Source organism: Canis lupus, chromosome 19, assembly GCF_011100685.1.
Source record: "Canis lupus familiaris isolate Mischka breed German Shepherd chromosome 19, alternate assembly UU_Cfam_GSD_1.0, whole genome shotgun sequence".
Classification (NCBI taxonomy): Eukaryota; Metazoa; Chordata; class Mammalia; order Carnivora; family Canidae; genus Canis; species Canis lupus.
The window spans coordinates 31,073,273-31,096,198 of NC_049240.1; the positions used below are offsets into that span (position 1 = coordinate 31,073,273).

At 51.5% G+C, this 22,926-nt stretch overlaps 2 long non-coding RNA genes across 3 annotated transcripts in view; one reads left to right on the forward strand and one right to left on the reverse strand.

The window, feature by feature from the left end:
* Positions 1-22,708, reverse strand: part of LOC111091147 — a 57,348-nt gene extending 34,640 nt beyond the window's left edge. For both annotated transcript variants that reach the window (XR_005374082.1, XR_005374081.1), the window contains exons 1-2: positions 22,563-22,708; positions 22,049-22,100 (exon numbers count right to left, since the gene is read on the reverse strand). This is a non-coding gene — a long non-coding RNA (uncharacterized LOC111091147). The remainder of the gene's footprint in view (positions 1-22,048; positions 22,101-22,562) is intronic.
* LOC111091148 lies at positions 1,374-7,227 on the forward strand. Its single transcript, XR_005374080.1, has 2 exons — positions 1,374-1,522; positions 4,603-7,227. It is a non-coding gene; the product is annotated as an uncharacterized LOC111091148 (long non-coding RNA).
* Positions 22,709-22,926: the final 218 nt, after the last annotated feature.

Below are 22,926 nucleotides of genomic sequence, written 5' to 3' on the forward strand. Positions count from 1 at the left end.
ATCACCAGCAGCTGACCAAGACCTGCAACCACCCATGTCCAGAATTCTTAATTTGTTAGAAAAATAAAACTGTTTAAGCTACGGCAAGTGGCTGTTCCGTGAAGCCAAAGGCATTTCTGATACCTACAAGCTTGCTTTAGACGTTCATCAAATATTACAGCCCTTCTCTGCCTTTCCTTTTTGTCCTTTCCCTTGAAAAAGGAAAGCTGAGGAGCCCTAGGAAGCACCAGGGGCCTGCTCCACCTAGGCACCTGTCACCTTCTCTACCCCAGAGAGGGGCTGGAGTCATGGAGCCCTGAAGGCCGAGACCAGACGCACAGGGCTCGGCGGTGCAGCCAAGGAGAGGGTGGGTGGGAAGGCACCCGCTGGGCACCGGGGCTCATCTTGTGTGGGGGCCCAGCTCCCTGCCAACCGAGAGATGGGGCTGCCTCTGGCAGCAGCCACAGAAGGAGAGATAGGGCTCCCGGGTCTTGGACTCATCCAGATTCCCACCCTCCCCCCTCCTAGCAGGGGAACAAAGAGGCTGCCCTTGCTCAGCCCTAGGAACTAATACTTACTAGTATCTATTATGTACCGGACTCTCTGCATTTCGGGAGAGCCCTTTGATATAGGACTTCTCATCCCCCTTGATACAGGACGTCTCATCCCCGTCCCTAAAGGAGGAAACTGAAGGACAGAGGGGCCACATAGCTCTCCCAAGGTCACACCCCTGGGAAAAGGAAGAATTTGGGCTCCCTCCCAGAGATAACCCCACAATGGGCGATGTTATTTCAGAGGCTGCCTTATTTGCTATCTCGCATGCAAGCGCTCTTTAACCCCCCACCCCCGCCCAGTGCCGTGGTCCCGGCCCTGCCTGCCCCCTCCCCGAAGACCCTCCCTACTCCGCGGCCATCTGCTTCCAGCTTCCAGACCCGGGCCTCCTCGGCTCTAATCCTGAGTCACGACCACTTGTTGAGAGCACGCAGCCCTATTTTGCAACAGCCCTGAGAGACGGTGTCCTCCTCCCGGCTTTCCAGACGGGAAAACTGAGGCTCAGAGAGGCGCCCGCCGCACCGCCAGAAGAGCTGGGGACGGGCCACAGGGGTCGTATCCAGGTGAAGGTCGCGCCTCCCCGTTGCCCGGCCTGGCCCCTTCCCTCCTCCCCCGCCCTTGGCCCTGCAAATTGGCTTTGACCTCTTCTTGCCCCTGCCTTTGAGCTTCTAGGCATTCAGGGCGACACCACAGAGGGCGCGGGAGCAGGCCCCACCCCGGCCCCGCCCCGCCCCACCCCGGCCCGGCCCCGGCCCCGGCCCCGGCCCCGCCCCGGCCCCGGCCCCGCCCCCGGCCCCGGCCCCGCCCCGCCCCCGGCCCCGCCCCCGCAGGCGCGGCCGCCTCCGGGATCTGTTTGCACAGTCGGGGCGCTCGCTCCGCACCCCACCTCCGGAAGCAAAGCACCACGAGGTCATCTGTTTACTCTGGGATTAGCGGCTCCCAGCGGGAGCCCTTTTCCTCGGAGATGAAAAGAAAGCGGACAATCTGTCAGGTAAACAGGCGACATTGTTCCCCGCGATGTCAGGGCCCCTTGGCGGCCGCCTTTGAGGTCGCTGGCTCCCCGGCGCACGGAGAGCGCTTACTCCAAGGAAGTGAGAGGCCCGGGCTGGCCCTGTGGGGACGGAGGGCCCGGACACGATTGCTGACTTCCCTGCACAGCGCTCTCTGCCCTGGCCTCTCCCCTCTCCGTGCGTGTCCAACAAGCCGGGCACGGAGCCACTGCCACAGATGGGGAAACTGAGGCTGGTGGCGGCCCCCCCCCCCAAAATAGAAGAGTGCTCCCTGCATTCCAGCAGGTGTCCGCTGGAAGGAAAGCAAGACCTCTGCTCTCATCACCGCCTCACTCTCCGGATTAGGGGTAGCAGGACGCCAGAGAACTGGTGGAACATTATTTCTAGACTTGGTGCCTCTGGTGGGTAGTGGGGGACACTTGGGAACCATCTCCATCCCCACCAACAGACTTCAGTCTCACAGGAGCTTGGAATGTTTAAACAGCTGGACAATGTCCCTCTGACATTTAACATCTTTGGAAGAAGGGAAGTGTGGAGGCCCCGCTCACAAGCACGTGTGTGTGCACGCCTGGGAGCCAGGATGCCCAAGTTCCACACAAGCTCTGCCCCCAGTTTGCTCTGTGATCCCAGGCAAGCCACTTGCCCTCTCTGGGCTGCAGGGTTTTTGTTCATCAAACAAGACATAAGGTGCTCTCCATGGGCCCTTCCCCTCTGACAGCAGGGATGTCTGGGGAGGGCACAGGCCTCCACTTAGGAGGAGCAGATGGAAGAGGGTAAGCAGCCCTTCTGGGAAGGAGGGGGCTGCTTGAGCCCCATGCCCACCTCTGATGCTCAGGGCACCGGTGAGGCACTGCGAGCGGGTACCCGGGGCCCGGTGGCAAAGCTCCAGGCAGTGTCCTGCCATGGGAAGAGAGCACTGTCGTGCGGTGTTAAGATCACAGGCCTACGAGCCCTCTGACCAGGTCTAGTTCCCAGCCTGTCGCTCGCCAGAAGCCCAACCTCAGGCAAGTGACGCACAGCTTCCTGGCCTGTGAAATGATACCCGTGGGGCCTCCACCCCAGCCTGCCTGAGTCTCCCGGATGGAAGGGTCCTGAGTGAGCAAGAACTGGGCCGTACTCGATACCGCCACCACCATTAGTGGTGACCACCATTAGGTCCCACCACCCAGGCCCCCTCTGCCATTGGTCTATCCCAAAAGATTCATCCTCCCTGTCGTCCAGATGCCAGGTCACCCTTCAGCCTGGAGGGGACAGAGCCACAGCATAGAATAATCTGATTATTCTCCTAAAGTACAGGAAGAGCTGAAAGAAGGCTGGGTGGAAAAGACTCAGAGCCCTGGCCTGACAGAGCAGGCGTCTACCAACCACAAAACTGCCTCCAGGATGAGCCCAGGCGCCGCCTGGACCTCGACTTGGTCTCTCGAGGGCAGCAATGGGCCAGACGTGTGCCCAACCCCCCACTCCTAGCCAGGCACCCGCTCTCAACCAAACCTGAGCCTAATATGCTCCAGCAGGAAAGAAACTGGAGGCCAGGGATGCCTGGGTGGCTCCGTGGTTGAGCATCTGCCTTTGGTTCAGGTCGTGATCCCTGGGTCCCGGACGGAGTCCCGCATCAGGCTCCCCGGGAGAGCCTGCTTCTCCCTCTGTCTGTGTGTCTGCCTCTTTCTGTGTGTCTCTCATGAATAAATAAATAAAATCTTAAGAAAAAGAAAGAAAGAAAAGAAAGAAAGAAAGAAAGAAAGAAAGAAAAAGAAAGAAAGAAAGAAAGAAAGAAAGAAAGAAAGAAAGAAAGAAAGAAAGAAAGAAAGAAAGAAAGAAAGAAACTGGAGGCCAGAATGTTCTCACCACCCTATTCCAGGGTCCAGAGCCAGTCCCTGGTGACCTGGAGGGAGAGGGGATACCAGAAGGGAGCTCAGCCCCACCTCCGAGGCTTCCTGGGACTGCATAAGGGCAAGCTCCCCGCCCCCTCCAACCAGGCTCTGTCCCTCCCAGGTCCCCCAGCTGAGCTGTGCGTGAGCCGTGTGTCCCTGGGCTAGTGAGTTGCTTTCTCTGAGGCTCATCTCACCATACAGATGGACATTTGAGGGAATGAGTCTTTTGCTTGTGGAAATCCAGGCCTCCCATCCACACTTCTCCCCTTTTTAGGTCACGGAAACAAGGTCAAAACCTGCCCCCAAGGACCCTGGTGTTTCAGGAGTCCTAGTATTTGGAGAGAGACTCAGATGCAGGTGCCAGAGACGTTTCTAGCTGCAGTTGAAACACATCTATACTCAGAGATATACTGCAAACGCCTCTCATTCCTCACTTTCCTTTTTTTTTTTTTTTCTTGTAAAGGTCTCCCCAGCAGATCTGTTTTTAATTGGATTCAACTGGATTTAACGTGGTCCCAAGACTTTTCTGGGACCTGGATCCTCCTGCACCATTCCACCACATTGATGCCCACCACCTTACAAGGCAGCTCATTCTATAGCCCAACATTTCTGACTTCTGGAAAGTGCTTCTTTACTAGATGCTTGCCTGTCTTCCTGCAGCTTCTATCTGTCAGCCAGATTCTGGCTGCCAGACAGCTGTGCTGCAGTTGCAGGCATGTCGGGGGAGTGGGAGGGCCGGCTGGGGTCAGACCACACACCTGGAATTTGCAAGCCAGTGACTTCGCCCACCAGCTAAATGACACACCCCATTAGATTTACCTTTCCTGTGCCTCAGTTCCCTCATCTATAAAGTGGGGATGATAAGATTCAGTGCAGAAGATTGCTGTGGGGTCCTAGTGAGACGACACAAGGAAAGCTTTTGTTTTTATTTTTTAAAGATTTTATTTATTTATTTGATAGAGATATAGCAGCAGCAGAGGGAGAGGGAGAGGGAGAAGCAGGCGCCCCCCTGAGCAGAGAGCCCTACACAGGGCTCGATTCCAGAACCCTGGGATCATGACCTGAGCCGAAGGCAGACGCTTAACTAACTGAGCCACCCAGGAGTCTCTAAGGAAAGCTTTTAGCTCACTGCCCAGTACCACAGTAATTATTTGCTGCTCTGGCTCTTATTTCTTCTTTCGTATCTGCAGTGCCTTGGAAAGAACTGAGGGCTCCAGTCATACACCATCACCTCGCTACTATCAAAAATAGAAGCTCATCACAATGAAGAAACGAGCAAGTCCACCTTCATTCATTCCACCGGTACTTGTCGTTGAGTACCTAGCTCTGACTAGCTCTGTGCTGGCTACTCTCCTAGGTCCACAGTTCACACTAAGAGAAGGACCTAAATTTTCGGGAAGTACTTCATGAAAACAGGGCTACATGGAAGTCACTCTTTGCCTCTACTTTTGCCGTCTGTGAAATGGGTGGAGCAGAACGAGTGCTCACCTCCCAGACCCAGCCTACAGACTGCCAAGTGGCCTGGAACGTGGGAGGCCACAAGGAAAGTTGGCTGCACTGAGGCTGCCACGGTCCTGCTTGCTAGGAGCATTAGGATGATGACTGTTCCTGAAATCCAGGGAATGTTTTTCTTTTTCCACAGAAGACCCAAACAGCTCGGTATGTATTAAATCAGGTCCCAAGAATCCGGCCCAGCTAAAAGCCTCACCCAGGGCAGCCAGGACTGGCTGGGGCTGGAACAGGAGGCCAACAGCACACCAGTTCTTGGACTACATCCAAAGCCAGCCAGGCAGCAGAGACAGGAGGTTTGCTGAATGCACATTATCTGCTACCATCATCTCTCAGGAATGGTATCCAAGGCCCCAACGAAGCCATTTTTCTCTGAGGCAGCTTAACTGCTTGGTAAAGGAAAGGGTGGTTCTAACTCTGAACTCAACTGGGTGTTTCCAACTCCTGAGCCCCTCAGAAAACCTGATGTCAACAATCTTCTTGCTCCTCTTCCTCTTAGTTCAGGTCACATGGTACCTACCTGTAGCCTGAACTACACAACAGGGGTTATAGCCAAGAGGACTTAGGTCAGGTCTGGCTCTGTGAGTGGCCCTTGGGGGCAGGTAACAGTCTGACACTCAGACTCCTGGGGAGCTTTTGGGTCCCTTAAGACAAGGTCAGAAGTGCTTAGGCTTCAAAGTCAGGCCACCTGGCTCCTGGTCCGGGCCTTGCCACTCACCAGCGCATGACCTTAGGCAGGTCACGTAACTTCCCTGAGCCTCCATTGCACTTCTGTGGATTGGTGGCAAGCAGTCTTTTGAAAAACTGGGAGGGGGCACCTGGGTGGCTTAGTGGTTGAGCATATGCCTTTGGCTCAGGTTGTGATCCTGGGGTTCCGGGATCAAGTCCCATATCAGGCTCCCAGCAGGGAGCCTGCTTCTCCTTCTGACTATTTCTCTGACTCTCATGAGTAGATCAATAAAATGTTTAGGGAAAAAAAAAAAAAAAGGAAAAGAAAAGAAAAACTGGGAGGACTTGAAGGAACACCAGCCTGGAACACCAAAGACCCACAGAGCTACCACTTCCCTCCCCAGAGCTTCAGAAAGGACTGTACCTGGAGCAGTGGGCCAGTGTTTTGCTCTCCACCTGCTAGATGCCATTATATGTGTATTGGGGAATGTGGGAGCATGAACAGGCCCCAAAAGGACCCAGAAGAAAGGAGCAAGACTCAACAGAGGGCTAGGGCCTGGGGAGGCTGACTTTTATGTGAAGGAGGAGAAAGGGGCTTGGCTGATGTGTGCTTTACTTTTCAGGAGCTTTCAAGAACCTTCCAGAACCCTCAGGGGTGAGTCTGAACTCTTGCTTGAGGAAAACAAGAGAAAGCTTAGAAAATGAGTGGCCAGGGGAGTGGGCCAGTGAATCACTGAGGACGTGTGCCACCGAGGTTGGGCAGGGACTGAATGGAAGACCCAATGGGGTGTGGGGCCTCACGTGGGAACTGACCAGGATCAACGGTGCTCAGCTCAGAGATTCATCACAAACAAGGAAGACCCAGTCCTTGCCCTTGGTTACTTGGGACTCTGATGCCAATTCAGTAGTTCATGCTTGGTGAGTCTCAGCGTTACGTGGGCAACTGACATGAATACAGCAGACCAAGACTCCTGTTTCTGGAAAGATGGAGTAGATGTTCTTTCTTCTATTCCACCCTCTGAGTACAACTAAAAACCCTGAACGTTGCAGAGAGAACAAAGAGAAGAGGACTCTGAAGAGTGGAGAGAAGGCCAGCTGGCTAAGGACCCTGGGACCGAGGTGCCACATGGTGGCGAATTGGCCGGGTGTTTTTTTTTTTTTCTTTTGCTTCATAGAGCCCAGATTTGAACCAAAAGAGTCAACAACTCAGCAACACCAATGGACACACACACAAACAAAAAATTGTCGCAACAAAAGCCTACTCTCATTAACCACAAGACCAGGAAGGGGGCGGGGCGGGCAGCATAGCAAGAGAGAAAACTTTTTTTTTTTAACTGTGGTAAAACATACATAACCCAAAATAAGCCACCTTAACCATTTTTGTAGTCTGGTGGCATCAAGCACGTTCACACTGTTGTGCAACCATCACCACCATCCTTCTCCAGAAATGGTTTATCTCGCTTAGCATATCATCCTCAAGGCTTTACCACATCGTAGCGTGTGCCAGAATGTCCTTCCTTTTTAAGGCTGAACACTAGCCCGTTGCGTGTATCTGCACCACATTTCATCTAGACACCTATCAGTGGACACTTGGGTTTCCTCTGTGTTTGGGCTGTTGTAAATAATGTTGCTATGAACACTGGTGTTCAAGACTCTGCTTTTAATTCTCTTACGTACATCCCCAGAAGTGAGATTGCTGGATCCTATGGTAATTCTATATTTAATTTTTTGAGAAGACATGACGCAGCAGAGCAGCTACACCATTTACATTCCCACCAACAAAGCACAAAGTTCCAGTTTCCCCATCATCTCCAGTGCTTGTTTTCTGGTTGTGGTTGTTGTTGTTGTTGTTGTTTTAATAGCAGTTGTCCTAAGAGGTGCGAGATGGTATCGCATTGTGGTTTTGATTTGCATTTCCCTGAGGACAAGTGCTGTGGAGTTTGTTTTTATTGGCTATTTGTATATCTTCTTTGGAAATACGCCCTTTCAAATCCTCTTCCCGTTTTTTAAAATCAGGTGGTTTGTTGTTGTTGTTGTTGTTGTTGAGTTGTAGGTATTCTTATGTATTCTGGATATGAACCTCTCATCAGATCTATGACTTGCAAATATCTCCTCCCATTGTGTGGGCTGCCTCCATATCATTCTGTTGGTTGTGCCCTTTGAGGTCGTGTTTCATTTCAATGAATTCCAATTTATCTATTTTCTCTTTTGTTGTCAGTGCTTCTGGTGTCATCATATCTGAGAAACCATTGGTAAATAAGTCCAATGTCACGAAGATTTCCCCCATGTTTTCCTCTAGGAGTTTTATAGTTTTAGTCCTTATCCTTTGGTCTTTGGTATCCATTTGGAGTTAGTTTATGCGTATGGGTTAAGATTCCAACTTCACTCTTTCATATCTGGATATCCAATTTTCCCAACACTATTTGTCAAAAATCATTTATTCCCTGTTGAATGGTCTTGGCATCTTTGCTGAAAATCATTTGACCATGTAGTTGGGGGATTATTAAGACAGAAGACTTTCGGTCAGTAACCATTCTACTCTGGTCAAATGCCACAGCGGGAGAAAATAGCCCCACCACACCCTTGCCAGCAAAAGCCATTTGAGAGCCTAGATTTCCACTCTGGCTGTGATGTGGAGCCCCATTATCTTGCTAGGTATGCAGGACTTTTCTTCCCACCTTGATACTTCCCCCACCTTTCTAAAAAAGACTTTTTTAAAGTAATCTTTACACCCAACGCAGGACTTGAACTCCCAACCCCAAGATTAAGTCACAATCTCTATCGAACAAGCCAGCCAGGCACCCCCTCCACTATTTGTTTGTTTGTTTTAAGATTTTTTAAAAAGTTCCCTTCTGACTCATGGATTATTTTTTTATTTTGAGTTTGAGTCCACTCGGGTCAGAGAAAATATTCTGTAGGATTTGAATTCTTTTAAACTTATTGAGGTTTTCTTATGGTCCAGGATATGATCTATATTAATTCAATGGGCAAGTATTCTGCTTTGTTGGGTGGCGTGTTCAGTCAGATCCTGGTGGTTGATGGTGTTGAGTCATTCTGTATCTTTGCTGATTTGCTGTCTAGTTGTCCGCTGAGAGAGGAGTGTTGGCCTCTCCAATGGCATTTGTAGATTTATCTGCTTCTTCTTTGAGTTCTGTCATTTGTCAGCTCACATATTTTGCAGCTCTGTTGTTTGGTGCATCCATATTTAGGTTTGCTATGTCGTCTTGATGGATTGACTCTTTTATTGTTACATAATGTCCCTCTTTGTCTCCAAGAACTTTCCTTGCTCTGAAGTTTATTTTGATATTCATATAGCCATTTCTGCTTTCCTTTGGTGAATACTTTCATGATTCATCCTTTTCAAACCTTTAACCTTCGACTTACTTATATTGCTATATTTGAAGGGGATTTCTTCTAGGCCACATATAGTTGGGTTCTGTTTTATAATCAACTCTGCCCATCTCTGTCAGTTAATTGATAATATTTAGATCTTTTAGGTTTAATGTAACTGTTGATATTTAGGGCTTGAGTTTGCCATTTTATTTTTTGTTTTAGTTTGTACTGGGTTTTTTTTTTCCTGTTTTTTTTTTTTTCCTTCCTTCCTGTAGGTTACTTGAACATTTTTAGAATTCCACTTTGACTTATCTGTAGTGCTTTTGAGTATATCTTTTTGTAAAGCATTTTTAGTGGTTGCTCTGAAGGGATGGTGTCCAGAGAGGCTAGAGGGTTCTCTGCCTACACTCTCCCTGTCCCACCATATTCTGGCTGTCTTCTCTGTGTTGGCCAAGTGGAAGTCCTTATGGTAGATCCTGTTGACTGTTTATAGGTCTCCTGCTATTGCTTTGCGGGGTTGAGGAGTTTTCTCCTGAACAGGGCCCCTGAGTGGTCTGTCATCTGTTCTTGGGCCTGGATTTTGAGGAAGCCATGCCTTATCAGAGCCCCATCAAGGCCATCCTGCTTAGAATGGATAAGCTCTGGCTTCGATGCCCTCCTGGTGCAATTGCCATGCATTCAACTCATGACCTCACTCACTTAATTATGGACTAGCCACACCTGAAATTGTTCTACTAAGCTGTGTGATTCTTTGTGCGTGTGTGTTGTGTGTGTGTGACTGACTCTTGAATTGAGAGAATATGGCTGGCCATGTGACCTTCTGAATTGCTGCCTATGTCATGACGTGAGGAAGAAGCTTTGTCATTAATAGTATGGAGCCATGTACACAGGGACATGGTAGCCACTTGCTCAGCCATCTGTAAATGTCAATCTGAGAATGTCTCCCTTTCTCCATCTATAATAACCCATGCATGGATTCACTCATTTATTCCACAGCACCCACTCTGGGCTAGGCCTGGGAGTTTGGTAGGATTCAGAGGAAGTGAGTCCACCATCCCAATGACATCTTGCCACCCTTTAGAATGCACTTGAAGATCATCATGAGCAAGTGACCATGGCCGTGGGCACTCAAACCTTCATGTATAGAAGGAAACATTGGCTGGGGGTAAAGATAAGAGTAAAGTATAAAGGGATCTCTACAGGAGAGCCACATGCTCACCTCTCTCATGATTCACTGTCTCCCCTTCCAGTCCTCCAGCCAAGCTGAGGCCAGGTCTCCCCAGCTCATAGCCCCCAGCCTCCATGTCCAGCAGGTAGCATTTGCCCAGGTTGTCCTTGCCTGTCCAAATGTCCACAAGAAAACTAAGGAGAACCAGATTCCTGGCCCCACATGCTGTGCAATCCTGTTCCTGTCACTGTTTCTGAGCCTTTTAGATAATAAGAAGGGCTGGACTGGATATTCCTGAGACCAGAGCTCTGTGCAAAACAAATTCCCATTAAAGTGTTGTGAGCTTAAAGTCACACCTTGTAGGGAAGGAAGGTAAGGCTGTCTTTTTAGAGACCTGTCCCCTGCCCTCTAATGAATGCAAGGACAGTGCTTAATCCAGAGGAGCTGAGTGGCAAGCTGCAAAGCTAGTTCTCCACAGCCAGCTTGGCCTTTGCCTTCACTCATTCATGCACTCATCAAGCACAGTTTCATATTGGGAATATAGCAATTGACAAAGGAGAGTCTTGTATTCTAGTAGGGAGTATATCCGTGTCCATATTCCTAGCATGAGAAGAGTTATAATGGGGAAGCTTAACACAAGAGGATTCAACTACTGTGGTGGTTAGGGGAGCCTCCCTGGGAGGTGTCATTTCAAGAGAGACCTGAAGGACTAACAGGAGTTAGCTAGGTGATGTCGGGAAAGCACAGAAAGTTCACTCTGGGGAAAGGGAACAGCATGTGCAAATGTCTGGAGACAAGATCGCTCCCTCTGGGGCAAGCCAGCTGCCATGTTGTGAGGACACTCAAGCAGGCTTCTGAGAGGCCCATGTAGTGAGAATGGAAACCTCCTGCCGTGTCTCCTCCCTTTATGATAGAGTAGCTACACCCAGGTATCTACTTCCTCACCTTCCATACACTTCTTAAACCACTTGGTCTGATTTTTTTCCTGTTCTCACACCCAATCCATCAAAATGGTCTGGCCAAGGCTCCCTGTCAACCTCTGGTTACTAGGCCTGTGGAGCACTCAAGGTAATCCTCATTTACTCACCCCCTCTGTGACCTTCAACATGGCATTCCCTACCCCAACCCACTAGAGACCCCTTTCCTAGTTCCATGAGGCCTCCAGTGCTCAAGCTTTCCCTAGGTCCCTCAGCTTCCCTCTCTTCTCTGGTCTGTGCCTGTTATGGGGCACACTCTCCCACTCTTGCTGCTAGGCATCTCAAAGCCATAAGCCAGCTCTGTCTTCTTTCCTTGGCTCCATATCTGCACACCACCTGTCCCCTGGATGGTTCTCAATGGCTCTCCTTCAGACACCTGAGTTTGTCATCATCCCCTGAGGTCTGCTTCACCACCTGGCTCCCAGGCTTGCTCAGTGGTATCACCTGGCTACTCTGCTGCCCCAAGTGGGAGTGGAGGGATCAGCTTGACTCTCCTTCCCCTTTACTCCCCACTTCCAAGTTACCAAGCTCTATCATCTTCCTTCACCCCTAGATTTCTCTCAGATCTTTTTCTCTCTACCTGCACTGCCACCTCCCTGGCCAGTCCTCCAGGTCTCCCACCTGAGTGTTGCAGGAGCCCCTTCACTGCTGCCTCTACCTACTCCCTTGTGCCTACTCAGATCCCAGTCCATCCCACACATCCCAGAGTGCCCTTCATGAAGAAGCACTGTGTCACACCTCTGCTTGACAACCTCTGATGCTCCCCAGGGCTTTAGGTTTAAGGCCATCCTCCTCCCCTGGCCCACAAGGGCCTGCCTGGCCATAGCCTGTCCCCTCTCTGGCCTCAGTTGGACCACACCCCCTCTCTCTGTTCACTTAGCCATTGTGCTTGTCTAACATTGTCTCTGTTATTGCATAACAAAGTCCCACCAAACCTGGTAGCTAAAACAACAATAAACATTTATTACCTCACGTGGTTTCTGAGGGATGAGAACTCGAGAATGGCTAAGCCAGGCTGCTCTGGCTCAGGTCCTTTCATGAGACTCCAGTCCAGATGTCGGCGGGACTGTAGTCATCTGAAGGCATGAGTGGGCCTGGCAGATCCATATCTAACATGGCTCCCTCATAAGGAAGGCATGAAAGGAGGGGGTGGCAGCTCATCACCGGGCACAAGTCTGGGGGGCTGGCTTCCCAGCAACAGGCTAGACTCAGTGCCCTGAAGACATCCTCTACATTGAGGAGGACCCTAGCACCTACCTGGGAAGTAAAAGGGGAAGGGGGCTCCTCTTCTTCCTGGTTCTTCCCCATCCAGTCTCATTTGTGACCACACAGACAAGTACACAGCTTTTTAGTGCCACCATTAGGAACCACCAGGGAACAGAGGATGATTCCCAGCTTAATTCCAGCCACCACACTCCTAACCGCATTCTCCCCATCTTTCCCTGTGGCCTTATGCTAGTCCTCTGCCCTCTGTGAACTGGATTCCTGGAAGAGTTGACCAATGATCCAAACATTCCCATTGGTTCTAACATGTAAGTGTTGAGTGGAACCTTCTTTTCCTTAACCCTTCATCCAGCCAGGACCAGGCCCATGTGAGCTCTGGTGAAGAGCCTTGTTTTCCCTAAAATAGCAAGTCTCCCCACATCTAACTCTTTACCTCCTTCCTTCCCAGGGGCCAGGATCTCTGTGCCATTCAGGCCCCTGTTGCCAATGCTGTCAGGTCGGCCACTGTCTTGATGGTCCCAGATTGGGCCCAGCATTATCCCAAGACCCTCTGGTGAAGCCTGGAATAATTTCCCTGTCCCAGAAACTTCACACCTTCCAGAACAAGGTAGATTTTAAGAAATGGGAGTTGGGGCACCTGGGTGGCTCAATTGGCTAAGTGTCCAATTCTCCATCTCAGCTCAGGTCTGGATTTTGATCTCATGGTTGTAAGTTCAAGCACCTCATGGGGCTGCATGCTGGGTGTAGAGAAGAAGAAGAAGGAGAAGGAGAAGGAGGAGAAGGAGGAGAAGGAGGAGAAGGAGAAGGAGAAGGAGGAGAAGGAGAAGGAGAAGGAGGAGAAGGAGAAGGAGGAGAAGGAGAAGGAGGAGAAGGAGGAGAAGGAGGAGAAGGAGGAGGAGAAGGAGAGGAAGAAGGAGAAGAGAAGAAGAAGAAGAAGAAGAAGAAGAAGAAGAAGAAGAAGAAGAAGAAGAAGAAGAAGAAGAAGAAGAAGGAGGAGGAGGAGGAGGAGGAGGAGGAGGAGGAGGAGGAGGAGGAGGAGGAGGAGGAGGAGGAGGAGGGAGGAGGAGGAGGAGGAGGAGGAAGGAGGAGGAGGAGGAAGGAGGAGGAGGGAAGGAGGAGGAGGGAAGGAGGAGGGGAGGAGGAGGAGGAGGGGAGGAGGAGGAGGAGGGGAGGAGGAGGAGGAGGAGGGGAAGAGGAAGAGGAGGAGGAGGAGGGGAGGAGGAGGAGGAGAGGAGGAGGGGGGGAGGGGAGGAGGAGGAGGGGAGGAGGAGGAGGGGAGGAGGAGGGGAGGAGGAGGAGGAGGGGAAGAAATGGACAGCTACCATTTGCAGGCACATGAACTCATAGCTCTCTTATCTAGTCTCATTGGTGAAATTATGTTGGCATCAATGATAAAGGCAGGGTGGCTCTGAGTCCACATGCCTACAGGGCCTCCACCTGCCCCCATCCCCCCACTTACTCAGCAACATTCCCACCAGGTGCTCTGCTTGGACCCTCATCAAGATTCCTTGTCCCATCTCTGTGAGTTTGCCAGGACCTGTGCTGGGGGCTGGAGGTGTCCCCTGTGCCTCCTCAGAAGCCCAGAGTAACCTCCCCCACAACTGCACCTGGCCTCACATCCAGCCCCTGGACTGTCTGTTGGGCTCACATCTTCTGTGCCTTTCCTTAGGTACCAAAGTACTGGGGTCCTGCCTCCCCTCTCAGCCTCTAACCAGAGTCCACTCCACATCCACAGAGGCATAAAGTGTCCCTAGAGCCCCCACTGGATGGCAAACTGCTGAGAACCCATGTTTGGGCCCCTATAACTGAAACTAGTGTTACTATCCTTATTTTACAGATAAGGAAACTCAGACAATATTTTATCAGCTGGAAATTGAAAAGCAAGGTGCCAACTGGAAAACACCTACACCAGAGCAAACACAAAAGAAGAGACTATCCTGACCCACCTGGTGGTCTGAATGGAATAACCTCTGCAAGGAAAGAGGCATCTCAGGGGTCTCTTCAGACAGAGAGCAGCATCCTGACAGGATGGTGAGTGACAAAGGGACTGGGGGGCTCCCCCTGAACCAGGTGGGAAGGAGGGAAGAAGGAAGGGGAAGGCCATGGCCAGTGTGCATGGACTTGTCTAAATGATGGTCCCAGAGGTGTTAGGAAGTTCTGCCATCGGATGCACACAGCAACCAACACTCATCATTCATTCGTCGCTCCACGGGCACTGATTTCAGGGCACCACTCGCTGCTTCCTTATAGGTCTTGGAGTCCAATTCCAGACTCCTCCACCCTAAGTTCCCATGGCGGTGGGGTGAGGGCTCTGCTAGGAGCCCCATGTGTCCAGGTTGCCAGACTCTCTTGGCAGGTGAGTGAACTGTAGCTCAGAGATGCCTGGAAACTTGCCCAAGATCACAGAGTTGATAACGGGCAGAGCTGCCTGACCCCAATGCTCTCGCCCTTCCCAGGGCACCTATAGCTTTGTGCAGGACCTACGCTCACCTGCTACCATCAGCCTCCTGGCCTCACGCACAGCATCCACCTACGTGCCTGCCTTGTGACTCCTCCCCCTGCCTTTCCTAGTCATCCCAATCTTCTAGCCCCCCTCTTTCAGGAAGCCTTCCCTGCCATTCATAACAGGTATCAGACACTGACCCCCGACACACATGTAAGCTATCCCCAGAGTACACATGATTTTACACTATCTTCTGAGAGTTTCTCTGATTAAATGATCCCCTTAACTCCACCCATTGCCTACAACAACAATGGGCAGATAGCAGATATGCAATAAATATTCTTTTATTTATTTATTTTTGAAATATTTTATTTATTTATTCATGAGAGACACAGAGAGAGAGAGAGGCAGAGACACAGACAGAAGGAGAAGCAGGCTCCATGCAGGGAGCCCAACGTGGGACTCGATCCCGGGTCTCCAGGATCAGGCCCTGGGCCGAAGGCTGCACTAAACCACTGAGCCACCAGGCTGCCCTAAATATTCTTTTACCTTGAATTAAGGTAAAAAGGTAGCCCCTTTTTTCTGCTATCTTCCTGCACCAGGGACTTCAGGCTGAAGCCAGGGCAGACATAGGAACAAGCAGTCAGCTGGGGGCCTCCGTCCCTTCCCTGACGGATATGCATGAGCAGACCCTCTTCCCCAGAAGGCCCAGGGAGCAAAGGATAGGTCCTCAGGGCTCTGAGGAGCAGGACAGGAAGCCCCATACACAGGTAGTGTTCTGGAAAGTCTACCCTTCTCCCACTGTCTCCTAAATCTTACCTTTACCCTTTAGACAGTGTACCAACAATTCCACCATTGTTCCACTCTCATCAATCCTGGCAGCTTTGACAGTCTCAAGAGTCCTGCAAGCTCTAAATGTCACCTCTTCTGGGAAGCCTACCCTAATTCCCAGGAGGCTGGGCTCCTCCAGTCTTCCGTAAATGTCTTTTTTTTGCACACTAGCCTGCATTCTGTCACAATCCCCAGTCAGGGCCCCCAGGGTGGCATCTGGCCCTCAGCTGGCACTAAACATGGTGGTGTCCACATCACCTCTCCAAGACACTCCGAGGCTCCGAGGATGGATGACGTTTGGTGACCAGAAGAGAATGGGCACTCGCCTCACCCAGCCTCGAAGCCTTGGGCAGGCCACCTGCTTCTCTGCCATCACCTGCTCTGTTCACAAGGGACTTCGTGTCATCCAGACCGCAGCCTGAGCACTGGGCCGAGCTCGGCAGGGGTGCCGGTGGGTGGACCCAGTCTGTGGGTGGGCCCAGCATGGTGCCTGGAGCTTCCCTGGGCAGGTAAACAGATGGGAAGCAGGTGTTGAAAGCTGCCAGCTGGGGCTGCAGCCCCGTGTGTTTGTCTTCACAACCAACCCGGGCAGTTTCTGTGCAGGGCACCTTGTAGCTCGGAGTACCACCCCTTTGATGGGAACTCTCATCCCCAAGGGCTGGCCAAAGAAAGGATTCTGGGCAGTTCTATTTTCAAGGCTGGAGGTGCCTCCAAGCTGGGAATTCCTAGAGGCCAGCACCCTACCTGTGCCACTCCAGCTGCTCCCAGCATAGCCCTGGGGAGCTCAGCAAAGGCTGGCCAATGCTTTCCATGAACCACTAAAGTTTTTCATTGATTACCGAAGTAATATATATTCATTACGGAAAAGTTGGAAAACACATTAACAGCAATAATAATAATAAAATAAAATAAAATAAAATAAAATAAAATAAAATAAAATAAAACCTGTAATTCCAATTCCACTAGCTACAAATGTACATTTCTTCCATCCCAAATACTTCCTTTCAGGCTTTTCTATGCCTTTATACAGAAAGAAGGAAAGAAAGAGAGAAAGAGAGGAAGAAGAAGAAGAAGAAGAAGAAGAAGAAGAAGAAGAAGAAGAAGAAGAAGAAGGAGGAGGAGGAGGAGGAGGAGGAGGAGGAGGAGGAGGAGGAGGAGGAGGAGGAGGAGGAGGAGGAGGAGGAGGAGGAGGAGAAGGAGAAGGAGAAGAAGAGGAGAGGAAGGGAGGGAGGGAGGGAGGGGATTCTATTGAGCCTTGTTTTGATACCTGCTGAGCCGGGATAGCTCTGCAGGCTACTTTGTCTCCAAGCCACCGAAAACTCCTCAGGTTTTCTACCAACAGCCAGAGCACAGCCATGCCACATCCCCTGACTCAGGGAACCCATCCCCTACGGCTGGGCATCAGCATTGTTTCTAATTTCTCCCTAGTATACACAGTTCTCCCCAATGACTCTTGTATCTTCGTGATCCTCCTCGGGGCAGATCAACACTTTAGAGGCCCCTGAGCCCTGGCAACGTTTGGTGCCCTCCCCACCAAAAAATGCACTATTAAGTACAAGCAGTGAAACAGGGTACGGACATCTGGCCAAGTTCTGGTTTTCCCCTGATGCATTATGCCTCGTTTGAAGTATTAAATTCAGTTTTAAATCCATTTTTGCTCATTTGGAAGGGGATGCCTCTCTGTGTTGCTGGCACCCCCAGCACATGCTAGGGCTTCCTGACGTCACTGCTGAGGTATGACTCTTACCTTTGGCTAATTTTCAGGAAGAGAAATATCAAGATCAGGTGGTCTCCCACATGGGAGGCTTTTTGGTCCAAGTGTCTGTCTGTCCTCCCTCACCATGGGATCCATGGCCTGTCACATACCTTCGCTTCGTAACTCTCTGGTGAGTGATTCATGATGGCCAAATGTCCCCAACCCCCCTTCTCCCAATTCCTCCCTCACAGGCTGTACAACCGGAGCCAGTATGTGATTAAATGGACACACAATGGATATGACCATCTTGGAAGCAGATGTCCTGAGCCTTCAGGAGGGTCTGAGCCCAGAGGATTTGGGGCAAGGGCAGAATGAACTTGTCCCTGGGACAGCAGGGCAGTGCTTGGAGAGCCCCAAGCTACATCACACCTGGAGGCCAAACTGGCCTGGCCCCTGACTGGCCATGCAGCCCCCTGGACTTCACTTGCTTTGTTTATAAAACGGACATAACAAAATAGTTAACGTCTCCCTATTGACCCTCAGTACAACCCCAGCTGTTGCTATGACACTCCAGGCTCTTCAAGGAACACAACTGGGGACCCTCACTCAGTCAGGCCTGATGCTCACCTACACTTCCAGCCTCACTCGTGGCGTCCCCTCAAGAGTCCTCCCTCCAACTCCCAGCCAGAAGCCCTCCCCATTCCCTGTCAGGGCCCATGTCTGACCAGTCTTCCCCCATCTGCCTCCTGGAATCCCACTCATGCTTCCACATCACTCCCCACTCCCTCGAGCCTTCTGAAGGCTCTGGTACCCAGGCGCCTGGTTTGGGTCTCAGCCACGGCTCCTATGACAGCTTTCCTGGGAAGTAGGCAGGTGTGTCTCTCACTGAACTGTGACCCCGTTGGGAACATGGCCACACCTGGGTCCCCTGGCAGGCCCCAGTGGAAGAGTCTGTGACATACTGACCAACTGATTTGGGGGGTCAGGGAATTGGGACTTGGTTTCCTGTGTTCTTTTCCCAAACCATCTCTTGACACAAAACCAGAAGTCCAGAAGTGCTCTCAGAACTGGACACTCAAAGACAGAGGGCTCTCGGACGTGAAGAAAGGCGGAGTGCCCAGATTGGGCAAAGCCATCACTAAGGCCCCTTCTGGCACAAAGCCCACAGTGCCCTGCCCAGAGACCAGCCCTCCCTCCCTTCTGAGCACTCAATAGCCCATTCCTTTAGGTGAGCCCTAATCCACACCTTGGTCTTTGCCCATGTGGTCATCCCACTTGGCACACGGCCACTCCCCCACCCGGCCCCCTGCTCGGCACCTGCACACTGCAGCATTCAGCAAATTCACTCATGAATGAATCCTCTGAGGGCAACCCCGTTGCCACCTCTTCCGGGAAGCCAGACCTGACTGCTTCAGCCTACAGAGACCTCTTTCTCCTCCAGCCCCTCAGAGCAGTTATACCTTGTACCACACTCATGTGATATTACAAATTTAGGGTGTTTTTTACAAAATTTTCCTCCAAGGAATGCCTATATGAGTGGAACAATGGGACAGGACAGAGGTGGATGTGGAACTGTGATCCAAGGGCCCCAAAGCCTTGGACTAACAAGTGGGGGGGCTCTGGGCCAAAACGAGCAAGGCTCTGTCTCCAGCCAAGCACCTGTTGCTGGCTGCCCTGGCACAGCCATGACCTCCAATGAGGCGGCTCTGTGCAGCCAGGGCTACTCTGGGGAACACAAGTGCCTGAACTGTCAGCTGGCCACGGTCCCTGCATCAGGACGGCCAGTCCTTCCTTACAGGGGACCAGGGGAGTAGGGGCTGGGGATGCATCTCCACATACACCACAAACAGGAAATGAAATTTTAAAAACAAACATGGAGCAATCTTAGCAATCAATTCAGGGATTGCTAAACTAGGACTCACAGGACAAATCTGGCCTGCTGCCTTTTTTGGAAAGGAAGTGTTGTTGGGACATAGTCTTGCTCATTCTTTTTGGTCTATGTCTCCTACCTATAGCTGCTTTGGTGCTGCAACAGCAGAGGTGAGTCATCCCAACATAGATCATAGGGCCCGCAAAACTAAGATATTCCAAATCTGTCCCTTTGCAGACAAAGGGACAAAATCCCTGCTCTAGTTGACAGTTTTGGGGGATGGAAACCTAGCTTATGGAGACTTCTTTGGGAATTCACATACACACCCACAAACTCATACACACACGAGTGAGTGTGCACACATGCACATGAGCACACCCACCGGCACCCCCCCCCCACCGGGGGGCTGCTTTAAGTGTTCTTCCAGCCGTACTGATTGGTCTTGGAGAATGCACCTGACCCACGCTGGACCAATCAAATTCTTTCCCACAGGAATTTGAAAGTGAGCATCAGGTACATTTATGGGCTTGGCTGAAGAGAAAGACCAAGACCCCTCCTGCTGGAGTCTCCAGAGCAGCCCTGATTCTGATCCTTCCCGACACTGTCCAGCACTATACTTTCATACTAAAGCTGGCCAGACTCTTCCTGGCACTGACTTCTCCCAAAGATCCCATGAAGCTGGTTTCAGCCTCAATGCCTTTATATGAGGCTCACAGCTGGACTGACATACAAAATCCATGCTTTCCCACTGGCTGTACCCAGGCCCCTCCATTGGCTAATTGACTGCTTGGGAGAGAGATATGGAGGCCTAGTGCCTGGTTGAGAATGGACAGTTCAGGCAGTGAGAATGGGGACCAGATGACCTGGCTGGGGTGTGCGGAGAAACAACTCCTCCACCCTCCCAAAATTAATCAGCTTGGGGGAAAGAGCTTAGGTGGGAAGACAGAGTGTCCTCTTGCACCCTTTTAGGAGGCCAGGCACCATCCGGAGACCCCTGGGAATATTCCCGGAGCTGAATTAACAGGCCAGCTTCTGAGGTCAGCAGGCCCCAACTGGAGCCAATCTTCCAGCCTCTCGAGCTCTCAGGTGACCCTAGTCCCAGCCACCATCTTGATATAACCCCTCAAGAGACCTCAAGCTAAGGTAGTCCCAAATTTCTAACCCACGGAAACTGTGAACAACATTCCATGTTGATTGTTGCTTTAAGACACTACATTTTGGAGTAATTTTTCACAGCAAGCTAACACACGGCACAGACCTGTCCATCCTTGAGTACCCTTGTTTCGGAGAAGGCCATTCCCCTCCTCCCCATCACAGAGTCTGCTTTCCTTTTTGCTGCATCCAATCTAACAATTCAACCCCAAAGTGTCTCTTGCTTTTGTTCTCTGTTCTTTGGTCCCTATTGCCACAGCCAGGGAGCATTAACAGCCCTTTGCTGAGCATGTACTGGATGACAAGGTACCTACTGTGTGCGCTGCTTTTGGTACAGAGTTGGAGTATTCATGGACTTGTCACAGCAACTGGATGAAATAGGCTTGTTGTCCCCATTCTATAGCTCAGGGGCTCAACACTCTGAGAAGCTCAGGAACTTGCCTGAGTCCCCCCAGCTGGCTGGCTAAGTAGGAAATCAAGCTAGAATGCAGGTTTGTCCGAAGCCCAGAGTTCTAGAAGTAGTCCCTGCAGCCAGCTCGTGACTTCTTAGATTCATCTTACATGTCACTGACAGGTAACTCTGTCTAGAATACACAACCAAGAGCCCTATGATCCTAGTGTCACCATCGTGTACATCCTTCAAAGTTCAGCTCAGAGGCCTCCTCCTCATGAGCCACCTGACCCCTCTCCTTGAACATCTGGAACTTCTCTCCTAGGAGTTACCTGTTTATTCTGTTTAGGCCCCTTAGGCCTGCCTGGTGTGCTCAGGCCCGAAGAAGGGAATTTGCCTCTGAGGGTGGAGTGATTGTTGTAGCATAATTAACAACGGAGCCTTTGGGGGAATATGCACAGAAATCAGTGCTTCGATGAATCAATGATAAGTAGCTCTCCAACTGAGCGATTTAAGTCATCACTGACTTAAATGATCGATTGGCTGATTGAATAGGACATTGCCTAGATTTAGAGTCCCAATGTCATATATATATATATATCCTTTTTCAACGGCAAAAGCTTTTATCACACATATGATCAGGGGTAATATTCAAAATATTTAACACCAGTACACCATGGGCATCAACCAATCAGGAAGGATATCCCCCTAGGGCCAGATCAGGTCGGGCGCCCCCTGTTGGGCGCCTCTAGTGCTCAAGAGGGCACTTGAGAAGTTTGGGCACAGCCTTTACCAACTCTTTAGAAGGAGCTCAGTGTGACACTGCCAAGGCCTGCTGGCTGATGCAGCCCTACACACGGAGTTTTCAGAGCACATCCATGGGCCAGCCCTGGGCTGAGCCGGACATGCCCAACAAGCTCATTCCATCCTTAAAGAGCACCAAGAGGTGAGAGAGACTACCAGTGTCCCACATTACAGTGAGGAGTGAGGACATGCGACACAGGAGCTTAAGCTGTTCGTTTGAGATCGCACAAGGATGAAGTGACTGAACCCGGACCGGCTCCAGGCCTGTCGAGGTGCCCCCTAGGACCTGCCCCCATAGAAGTCATGGGTCTGTGGCTTGCCTGGGTGAGGCACCTGTGCTAGTGCTGGATGTGGCTAAAAGGACCAGGATTGGTTGAGGGCTTCACTAAGGAGGTGTGACCTGAGACAAGCCCCAACCCCAGCATCCTCCTCTCTGAAGCTGGGATGCTGTCCCCCCATCCTGGGCCACAGTGAGCGGACAGAGGGTTGTCTGTCAGCCATCCACCTGGCAACAGGAGCAAGAGCCTTTGGCAGGATAGGTGTCATGCCACTCCCCACTCCCCACTGACCTGCTGTAGGACGCTGGACAAGATGCCACCTCTCTGAGCTCATTCTCTTCATCTGCAAAATAGGGTGACGATAGCATGTTATGCCTCCCCGGCATGGTGAGACGATCAAAGATCCGACTTCTTTGACGGGATCCGGACATTTCCTGGCACTGTTTAAAACCTGTGCAGGTCCTGGGCGGTGCGCAAAGGCCGAGTGTGAAAACCGACGGTGGCCGGGGGCAGGCGGCGGGTGGAGAGCTCGGCTGGGGCCAGGCACCAGGGCTCGTCCCCTGCCCCAGAGCCTCCTGCCGCCTCTCCCACCCCTCCAAGCTCTTCAGAAGGCGGAATAATTTCTCCTTCGTTTTCACTTTTAATCACAAAATAATTTTGGTGCCCAGAAGCCTTCCTCTCGGAGGAACATTTGTGCGGGATGATATCAGCCTAATTAAGTGCTTCAGCTTTGGGGCTTGGTCCCCCCACCCCCCCGACCCCTGCGCTCCTGCCAAGCAGCCCTGCCGCCTGGCCGCCCGGCTACCTGCACATGCGGCTTCTGGAGCCTTCCGCGCCGCGCGCCCCCCTGCCCCGCGCGGTGATTGATATCTTGATCAGGCGCCAGGAGGCGGCGGACCAGGTGCTACCTCGGCGCGGGCTGGAGGCGGCGCGCTCTGCGAACCGGCCTGAAAGGCACAGGCATGTTCCGCAGCAGCAATGAGCCTTTGTTTGCCTTGGCAGCGCCGCGGCCTCCCTGGGGCCGGCCCCATAAAGGGTTTCTGTTCGGGCTGGAGGACTCATTGTCGAAAAATTGTCCCTCGAAAAATTAGCATGGTACAGTGGAGAAAGCGGAACGCCCGGCAAATGACAGCTGCTGGCCCCAGACAAGGGCGCGAGAGCGCAGTTTT